This window comes from Mixophyes fleayi, chromosome 4 (assembly GCF_038048845.1).
Source record: "Mixophyes fleayi isolate aMixFle1 chromosome 4, aMixFle1.hap1, whole genome shotgun sequence".
Classification (NCBI taxonomy): domain Eukaryota; kingdom Metazoa; phylum Chordata; class Amphibia; order Anura; family Limnodynastidae; genus Mixophyes; species Mixophyes fleayi.
Window position 1 is genome coordinate 21,004,916 of NC_134405.1, and position 10,546 is coordinate 21,015,461.

Below are 10,546 nucleotides of genomic sequence, written 5' to 3' on the forward strand. Positions count from 1 at the left end.
TTCTCTGGCGCTCCTTTTTAAAACCATAAATTACTTTCTCAGAAGTTTCAGGACCTTTTCTGTGTTTTCCTTTCCACAAGTAAACATACAGACAAAGGAATAGCAGATGAGTCCCTCTTGATATAATTAGGGATAAGTATTGTTTTGTGGCTATACAGCAGAGTTTGTTTAAACAGGAGAGATCACAATCCAGACACATTTACATTTAAATACACAATGCAGTCCTCTGTAATTAAACATAGAGCTCTATTTGTCGACCTTTTCCCTATCTTAACACATGAGACCCCCCTGGTGTGAGGTACATTAATACAGGACTGGAGGACAATAATCCTTTTGCCTAGGCTGAAACAATGGACTATTCTGCAAGATAAGAAAACCATGCTGGTAGACATTTTAACTTCTTATAAATATAATATATACAAGTTTAACTATGATTGACAAATATAGTTATAGTAACCAGAGGGCTAGAAAAAGCATATGTTTTTATAATCCACTTGTGAGAAAATAGGTGCAGACGGATTGAGGTGATAGTAATATCTTGTACACCTTAATTAGATTGAGAGGAGATAAAGAGATTATGGGTAAGTGAAGAAAAATAATGGAACTGTTCTAAATAGTGATCTGTGAAAGCAAACTTCCTAATACCATCATACAAACTCAGTAAAGGTGCATAACATGAATGTTTTGTTATCCCATAATACTTAATTTAGACAAAATATAATAATATATTTTGACAGTTAGTGTTGCTGTTGTATTTGTTGACTATTGAGAATTGGGCTATGAAACTTCAATTAAATGTTCCATCGACTCATGGGTATAAATATGGAGACAGATATATATATATATATATATATATATATATATATATTTAAATATATATTTTATAAAAATGGTGAAATATATTGCTCTAATAAGTATATACCATAAAGATCTAAAACACAGATTGTTATGTGTGTATACTCTATAGAGGAAGTTTTCTTCTCAACTGGGACAAATCAGTACTGACAATCCCCAGTCTTTAAATATTGGCACGCTATGCAACACTAGTAGGTGTGAAGACTGAATATGTGGAGACATCAGGAGAGATAAATAGTGAAAATGGAAATAAGGTATGGATAAGCACACACTGCATCGTATTATTTATGTAAGTATGTAGTATACCAGTACAGAAACATCATAGGTGACAGTGCTGCACATGCGACGCTTGCATGAGGGTAAGAGTATAGTAATACAGCTGTGTGGATGACATGGGCGGCCATTAGAGTTAAAAGCAAAAGGAGCAAATTTACACGAGGACAAACCATTCTGCAATGCAAGGGGTGCAAATTAAATTTTTGATAGCATGCAGGGAAGATACTGTCTGCTTTTGCATATAGTACATAAATATTGGTCAGCTTTATTATTACACTGAAATTTAGAGTTAACCTAGGAAACACCCCCTTTCAACTCTAAACCTGTGTACACATTTTTCCAGAGGCCCGTAGCAACTTGGTTTTGTCAAGGTGCAAAATTGAACCTTCTAGCTAGTTTTTCTCCTAACTCTATATGATGCATTATATTAGCAGGATCTATAAATATTTATTGAAATGTATGGCATATGGTTGTCTTTATAGCAAACAGACTGTTCTGTGTTTGCTCCTGCACAGCAGTGCCTCCTTTAGGCAAAGCATCATCAGAATGGTAGCAAGTACCGTACCTTTTTGTCCAGCAAAATGGGTCCTATTATATAGTGGTTGGTTTATTAAATTGTTAGAGATGAGCTAAGATTTTCCCTCATTTCATTCTAAATTCACAAATTATGTCATAATAATTTCTTGGTTATTTAGCAATGTTGAAACAAAAAGCATAATTTAAATATATTTTTGAGGGTGTAAAAATTTGGAATGTATCAGTAAAATTTTAGAAGACTTATTGTTGAAGAAAATAGTTTAAAAATTCCGATTTCTCTTCCCTGCCATTGGGGGACACTGCGAGACATTGGGGTATAGTAGTGGGCTCAGGAGTTCTTGTCACTTTAACTGTTAAGTCTTTGGACTCCTCCCCTGCTATGCCCCTCCTCTCCAGAGAGACCCTCAGTTTTTTGTAAGTGACTTAGGGCTAGATTTACTAAGCTGCGGGTTTGAAAATGTGGGGATGTTGCCTATAGCAACCAATCAGCTTCTAGCTTTCATTTATTTAGTACCTTCTACAAAATGACAGCTAGAATCTGATTGGTTGCTATAGGCAACATCCCCCCTTTTTCAAACCGGCAGCTTAGTAAATCTAGCCCTTAGAGTTCGGTCACTGGAGTATAGGCTCCTGCCTATACTCAGTTTAGCAAATAGATTACATGTTTTTATTTTTTATCCTTTATAGGTGCAGCGCGGGTTTCCTTGGCAAGACCCAGCAGAGTGAGTAGGGCCTGGCTCTGCTTTCTCTGGATCCCAGCGCAGGTAAGTGAAGCCTAGCGCTCATTTTACTAGCACCTCTGCCGGCATTTATTAACTCAAGGGCCATTACAATAGTTTATTAGAAGGAGAGTGACAAGCAACAAAGGTGTTTGGTGCAGTACTTTATTTGACAAGTGAGACTGTGCAGCAAATGACGGGGGAGTGAAGCTGCATCAGCCTCTCCTCCCCTTGCAGCGATCTCTTGCCGGCAGGTCCCCGCTCTCCCAAGGCAACGAGCACATTGGAGGGACAGAAGCAGCGCTCACACTCGGTGAGGTGAGCGGCTGCTCTATGTACTAGCGCGGCGCTGGGCACTTTCAAATAGCGCGCTTACATTCACTCCTGGCGGCCATTGGGGGATGGCGCCAGTGAGTGTTCAGGAGGCAGAGCGGGCAGCGCCAGGAAGGGGAGGAGTGTCAGCGCAGCTTCCTGCCTCTGGTCTTCCCGCGCGGACAACGGAGAAAAGCCATTGTTAAAAGCGTGCAGCTCTGCCTGGAAATTAGTGGACAACTAAACCTATGCTCTGCCTCTCCTCCTGGAATATCCTGAGATGCCCTAATCGCTACAGGTTTGTATCATTAGAAAGCATTTGGGGAGTGTATATATTTGTGTTTTTTAAGGTCTTGTGAGTTATTTCATGTAAAGGGAATTTTCACAGACAGTACTATAACGGACTTTTGGTATTATTTGGATTGGTGCTCTTTCAGAGACTTCCTAGCACAGGACTCTTCTATTTTGTCACCTTAATTTGTCTGCATTTCTTTTAATAATTATTTTAAGAAGCAGGACAATGGCGGAGAAGGGGACAGCTAAAGGCAAGGGTAATTCTGTGCCTGCTGCAATGTATTATACCTGTTCAAAATGTAACACAAAACTTTCTGTTGGCCACACAGACCGAAACGCCCTTTGCGCAGCTTGTACTGCAGACGCTCAGAGGCGAGACAACTCAGCCCAGGAGGGATCTTCTACAAAGGTAGAACCGCCCTGGATGCAGGCCTTTTCTTCATCTATGGAGAAGCTGACGAACGTGATGCTGCGGGTAATAGAGGTACGTGAGAACACTACCCCACTTACACTTGCAGGCAGCCAGTCTGACGAGAATGCTTCCGCATCACAGGCAGGGTCTACCCACAGGGAAGATAGGCTAGTATATTTTTCCCAGAGGGGCAAGAGGGCCATTACTGAAGTAGGCCTGGACATAGGTCAACTCTCTGATCTCTCCTCAGCAGAGGAAGGTGAGGTAGATATAGACCCGGAAGGGGAGGCTCTCTATGATCCTGATTCTGGCTCCACGAGCGTGGATAGTCTTATTTTGGGAATCAGACATGCCTTAGGGTTAGCTGATCTGGAGCCCGCTGCTCCTAAGGGTATCTCCTTATTTAAAAGACCGAAGGCACAGTTAGCAATATTCCCGCATTCTCCAGAAATGTTGGAGATTATTTCTGAAGCTTGGCACAAGCCAAATAAGCAGTTTATGATGCCGGGAAAATTCAAGTCCCTTTATCCTCTGCCCCCTGAGGACACAGTAAAATGGGAGACTTTACCTAGAGTGGACACTCCGGTAGCCCGTTTAGCTTCATCTTCGGCTATCCTGGTCCAGGAGCGGATAACCCTTAAGGACTACACTGATAAGAAGTGTGATCTGGCTGTTCGCTCAGCGTATACAGCTGTGGGAAGTTTGTTTAGGCCTAATATGGCTGTAGCATGGGCCAACAAGGCGGTGCAGTTATGGATGGAGGCTTTGATTAAGGGCCTTAGAGATAACACTCCGTGTACAGAGCTAGTAAATCTATCAGAACATGTACTAGAAACTTTGGAGTATGTAGCGAATGCTGCCATGGATGCAGTTTCTATAAATGCTAAGACCTCGGCTCAGATTGTAGCAGCTCGTCGTAACCTATGGTTACGGACTTGGTCAGTGGACGCAGACTCTAAGAGAGCTTTAGAGAATTTACCCTTTGACGGACTAACTCTATTCAGGGCGGAGCTCGAAAGGGTTATTCAGGAGACCACGGGAGGAAAGAGTACTGCTCTACCCACGGTTTCAAACAGACCCCGTCAGGGTAGATTTCGTTCCTTTCGGAGTTTTTCCCGAGGGGGAGGTGCCTTTAATAGAGGGCATTCCTCAGCATCTAGATCATCGGCTATTAGAGGCAGAGGAGGTAGAGGTACGGCAAGGAGAGGTTCTGCTTGTCCAGCAGACAAGCCCTCCGCGTGACATAGTTCTTCAGGGGGTAGCACTTCAGGAAGCCATGCAAAAGCTCCTTACTGCTCAAGTAATAGTTCAGGTTCCTCCTCTAGAGAGGGGGCGGGGTTTTTATTCAAACCTCTTCCTGGTGCTAAAACCAGATGCATCCTTCCGGCCCATCCTGAATCTTCGGTCTCTAAACAAGCAGCTTAAGATTCAGAAATTTTGCATGGAATCCCTTCGCTTTGTGATAGCAGGGATAGAAAAAGGGGAGTTTTTGGCATCATTACACATCAAGGATGCCTACCTACATGTCCCGATCTGGGAAGGACACCAGAGTCTCCTTCGGTTCGCAGTAGGAAAGGCACACTTTCAGTTCAGGGCACTCCCCTTCGGCCTGGCTACCGCTCCCAGAGTCTTTACCAAGATCATGGCAGTCATGGCTGTCAATTGCGCCAGAAATGCATAACAATTGTCCCTTACCTAGACGACCTTCTGTTGAAGGCACAGTCTGCTGTCCTTCTATCCCAACAGATTCAGACTGTTATGCAGTTTCTTCAGAGTCACGGTTGGGTGTTGAATTTACCCAAGTCATCGCTGGTGCCAACTCAGCAGATGCGCTTCTTGGGGCTGCTTTTCAATACTCAGTCTCTGAGAGTTTATCTTCAAGCAGAAAAAGTCTTAGCTTTGCAGACAAAGACCATAGCCATGTTGAGGAAAAGGAGTGTCTCGGTTCTCAGTTGCATGAAGCTCCTGGGGACGATGGTCTCGGTATTCGAGGCAGTTCCTTTTGCTCAATTTCACTCCCGTCCACTTCAGGGAGAGATCCTGCGTAAGTGGTCAGGGTCTCAGACAAATTTGGACAAACAGATGGTTTGTCTGTCCACAGCCACAAGGCTATATCTTGTCTGGTGAACGTCCCGATCCAACTTGGAGAGAGGCCAGTCCTTACAGGTATGGTCTTGGACTCTAGTCACAACAGACGCCAGTCTGTTGGGATATGGGGGAGTAACGGGAACCCTGAGCCTTCAGGGTCTATGGTCCCCTCAGGAATCACGCCTTCCAATAAACATTCTGGAGCTCAAAGCAGTGTACAATACTCTGATAGGAGCACAGGAATTTCTAAGAGGTAAACCTCTTCAGATTCAGTCCGACAACGCCACCACGGTAGCGTACATAAATCATCAGGGGGGCACTCGCAGCGCGGCTGCTATGCGAGAGGCCAGAGGCATAGTAGCATGGGCAGAACATCAGGTCCCCAGGATTTCAGCCATTCACATTCCGGGGGTGAAGAATTAAGAAGCAGACTTCCTCAGCAGACACACCCTTCATCCCGGGGGAATAGTCTCTAAACAGTCAAGTATTCTCCCTACTGGTGGAGCGTTGGGGCCGTCCGGAGATAGACCTAATGGTGTCCAGTCTGAACCATCAGGTGCCGTGCTACTGCGCAAGAGCTCGAGACCCAGCGGCAGAAATAGTAGACGCCATGTCGGCCCCTTGGCAGTACCGGATGGTGTACATTTTCCCGCCCATTCCAATGATTGCGCGGGTGCTAAAGAAGGTGAAGAGGGAGAGGGTTCCCGCTATTCTAATAGCTCCATTTTGGCCACGCAGAGCGTGGTTCTCAGATCTGCTGTTATTAGCAGGAGCTCCTCCATTCCGGCTTCCCATGCAGGCAGATCTTCTGGTTCAGGGTCCATTCCTTTACTAGGGTTTGGATCAGCTGGTTTTGACGGCCTGGCTATTGAAACCCTAATACTTAAAGCTAAGGGTTTCTCTCAAGAGGTCATAAACACCATGATTAGGGACAGAAAGCATGCGTCATCTTCCATTTATTACAGAGTGTGGAAGACGTATATTGTGTGGTGTGAGTCTAAGGGATTTCATTCTTCTAGATTTAAGATTTCCTGTGTCCTGGATTTTCTTCAGGAAGGTGTTCAGAAGGGTTTGCGGCTTAGTTCCCTCAAGGGGCAGATATCAGCCCTTTCTGTCTATTTTCAGAAAAAGATTGCTGAATATGCAGATATCAAGACATTTTTGCAAGGAGTTTTGCGCATACAACCTCCTTTTTGTCATCCTGTTGAGCCCTGGGACCTCAATTTGGTTCTTCGTCCTCTTTCTTAACCTCCGTTTGAGCCTTTACAGTCTGTTGACTTGCGGTATCTTACGTGGAAGACAGTATTTTTGCTGGCAATAGCTTCAGCACGAAGAGTGTCTGAGCTTGGAGCGCTTCGCTGTGACCCTCCTTTTCTTATTTTTCACACAGACATGGCAGTCCTTCGGACCAAGCCGTCTTTTGTTCCTAAAGTGGTTTCTAGATTCCACCTAAATCAGGAAATTGTTGTCCCTGCTTTTAAAGCAAGGAGGGACTCTTCAGAAGGGTCTACGCAGTACTTGGACATGGTGCGAGCTCTACAGATTTATGTAGATCGTACAGCACAGGTTAGAAAGACCAGAGATCTTTTCGTTTTATATGATGCCAATAAAAGAGGCTGGCCTGCTTCAAAGCAGTCAATTGTTCGGTGGATTACGTCCACGATTCGTGAGGCTTATGTTTCAGCTTCTCTAGCCGTTACGCAGACTTTAAGGGCACATTCTACTAGGGCAGTAGGTGCCTCCTGGGCGGCTAGGCACGGGTCGCCGGCAGAACAGTTGTGTAGAGCGGCGACTTGGTCTTCCGTCCACACATTCACTAAATTTTATAGACTTCAGGGCTTTGCATCGGCTGATGCAAGCTTTGGTCGCAGGATTATGCGTGCAGCTGGTCCAGAGCATTCCCACCCTTGAGGAAGCTTTGGTATATCCCCAATGTCTCACAGTGTCCCCCAATGGCAGGGAAGAGAAAATAAGATTTTTACTCACCTTAAAATCCATTTCTCTGACTCCATTGGGGGACACTGCGTACCCTCCCTTGCTCTGTATATAGTTCTGTGTGTGGAAATTTTGATTATGGGTCTTTATTATTAAGACCTGTCTAGGTTATGTTACCTCCTTAAGTTCACTCTTTGTTAGTCAAAACTGAGGATCTCTCTGGAGAGGAGGGGCATAGCAGGAGAGGAGTCCAAAGACTTAACAGTTAAAGTGACAAGAACTCCTGAGCTCACTACTATACCCCAATGTCTCGCAGTGTCCCCCAATGAAGTCAGAGAAATGGATTTTACGGTGAGTAAAAATCTTATTTTTGAAACATTTCACTATAACAGGTATGATTTGTCAGTTGTGTAACAATACCTGTAGGGGTATATTTACTTAACTGAGGGTTCGAAAAACTGTAGATCTTGCTTATAGCAACCAATCAGATTCTAGTTACCATTTATTTAGTACATTCTACAAATTAACAGCTGGAATCTGATTGCTTGATATAGACAACATCTCCACTTTTTCAAAACCACGGTTTAGTAAATATACCCCCTGGAGTTGTCTGGATTTAGAAATGTATTAGTTCATTTAGGGAATCAACTGGCAGAACCCAGAACGCTGTGTTGATCGTAAAAGTTTGAAATAATGTTTAATAAATGCAGCAACTTAAAACTAATTTACGGTAATGTAGATCATAGATATCGTTCACTTGGTCGGGAGATCCAAATATCCACGCCATTTGAAACATGTGAACTTAATCACAGAAGGAAGCCATAGTTTAAACTGTACATGAATTACCCTATGGGCCACACACGTAACTATAAAGTGACTGGACAGCAGGGATTACAGTTATACCCAGAATTAGCCACTCCTACAGGGTGAGAAACTAATTATAAGGTATTCCTGCTAAATATGATTTAATGTGTGGTCAGTACATGGGTCAGTGTGGTCAGTACATGGGTAGCAGAGGGAGTAGTATATAGTAGCATAGATACTCAATGGCATCAGGCAATGAAAGTATTAACCATGCCCAAGAAGGTTGATTTTTACAGCATTATGGGGCTACACACATTTTCTTGCACTGGGATACCCACATACAAAGTGTGTTTGGTATCTATATAATATGTCAGGATTGATTACTGTATCATGGGTTCCTCGATTCTAGACTGATATTTCATATTTAATGGTCTACAGTGTATGGCATCTTATCCTGTCCTACATTATGCCAGTGTCTTATTCTGGCCAGCTCGGATGCAGACTGAGTGGCTCCACACTCGTTGGGGCCAAAGAGTTTGGAGATGTGTCGTTCGGTTCATTGCTTCCCTTCCATATTGACAAGGACTACCCAGAAGTTCACTTCACAGAGAGTCCACCGCAGGGAGCCTGCAAAATGTAAATATTCCTATTTGACAATATAATGATGATGAGGTGATGAGATCCTCCACATAATATAAAATGAAAATGAAATGATATATGCAATCGACCTGCTGTAACAAATTGTTTGAGCAATTGCATACAAATTCAAACTGGGACGTAGTTGCAGGTATGGCTGAAGAAGTGATTTTATTTACGAGTGATCTTGGACAGGTGTAAGTAATGGGTATGATGATGAAGAACACCTAAACTCTTGCAATTAGAGATTAGCAAGTGATTCGCAGACGCTTATTGAGACTTCATAGTCCTTCCTCTATAGATTAGGATTTGCCAAGCGTATTATCGCGAAGATACATTCATTTTTTTGTCTTTTGTACGCATGTGGAATGTTTGTTCCTGCTGCATTAGCTAGGTTATTCAATTTGAAATGATGATTCAAAACGATTTTGTTCATAACATAAAAAGTAAAAGGTTTTTGTACATGTTCACAAGATGAATCTAAGTGTCTTAGAAGTGTGTGTGTGGAAAAATGTCCGTGCGCCTGCTCACAGCATGCACTCTGGATGGAATGTTGACCGCACCTGTTCCATTGTTTAAGAGAGATAGAATGACGTGGTTAGAGGCAAATGGCGTGATTGATAAAGGAAAACACAGAAGCTCCATAACGCCAGTCTAAAATCAGCATTTGTGGGCCTCATTCATCAAGGCATGTATCTGCTAATTTTGTTCATGCAAAATAACTCTTCACATATGTCTAGAACTGGGCCATATGCAACTAATCACAGCAATGTTCACTGCATTTACGTACACAAAGGACACTTACTACAGCCTATGATTTATGGGTAGGAAATGAGCTGGGAAAGGGCATAACTCGAGCACACACAGCCACGTCCAAATCAAGCTTTGGTCATCTTATAGTTACTTGTCCATATCACTTGCTCCAGCTACAGGGCTAGTCTAAGTCCTGATCAGTAGTGATCACAGTCTTGTATGCATGCTATAACATGTGTTTGCAATCAAGAGCAACTGTAAAAAATTATTTTATGTTCAGTAGACATTAAGAACATCCTAATAAAAAATATTTCTAAAAAAATATAGTAAATATTTTTTGCCCTGTTTTGTCATTAATGCTCATAGTGTAACAGATGACATTAATTTAATCTTTTTTTTTCTGTGTTCTTTTGAGAATGTATATTCCACATAGGTATTGTATATATCCTGCAGTGTATTGTGTAGTAGAGCAGAGCAGACCTACACTCAGATTCATCAGTGCATGTATCTTCAGATCCAGTCCTTGATGAATGCGGAAGTTCGCAGATCCGGTTTACATGCATCATAAATTAAACGCACCTTGCGCTCAGTAAGCGTGCCTCAATGAATCGGGCCCTTGTAAGTGTACCCAGTTCAGCTGTAACAATATGCAGCAGCAGTTTATGATGGGTGATACCCTGCACAAAGGAACTATCCCAGATGAATGAGGTGTTCCAGACATGAGCTAAGAGATGTGAAAATGTAAGCTTGTCATTGTTATACACACAGATACAGGGCCTGCACTCTAAATGTAAATGCCTGGTCCTGAGGTTGCAGTCTGCTATGACAAAGGTTTTGTGCTCAGTACGGTCACTGTGTGTGTTACATGAAAGTATGTGTAACATAATAGCAATATTTAGCTTTGTGTCTTTCCAACAGCAATTAC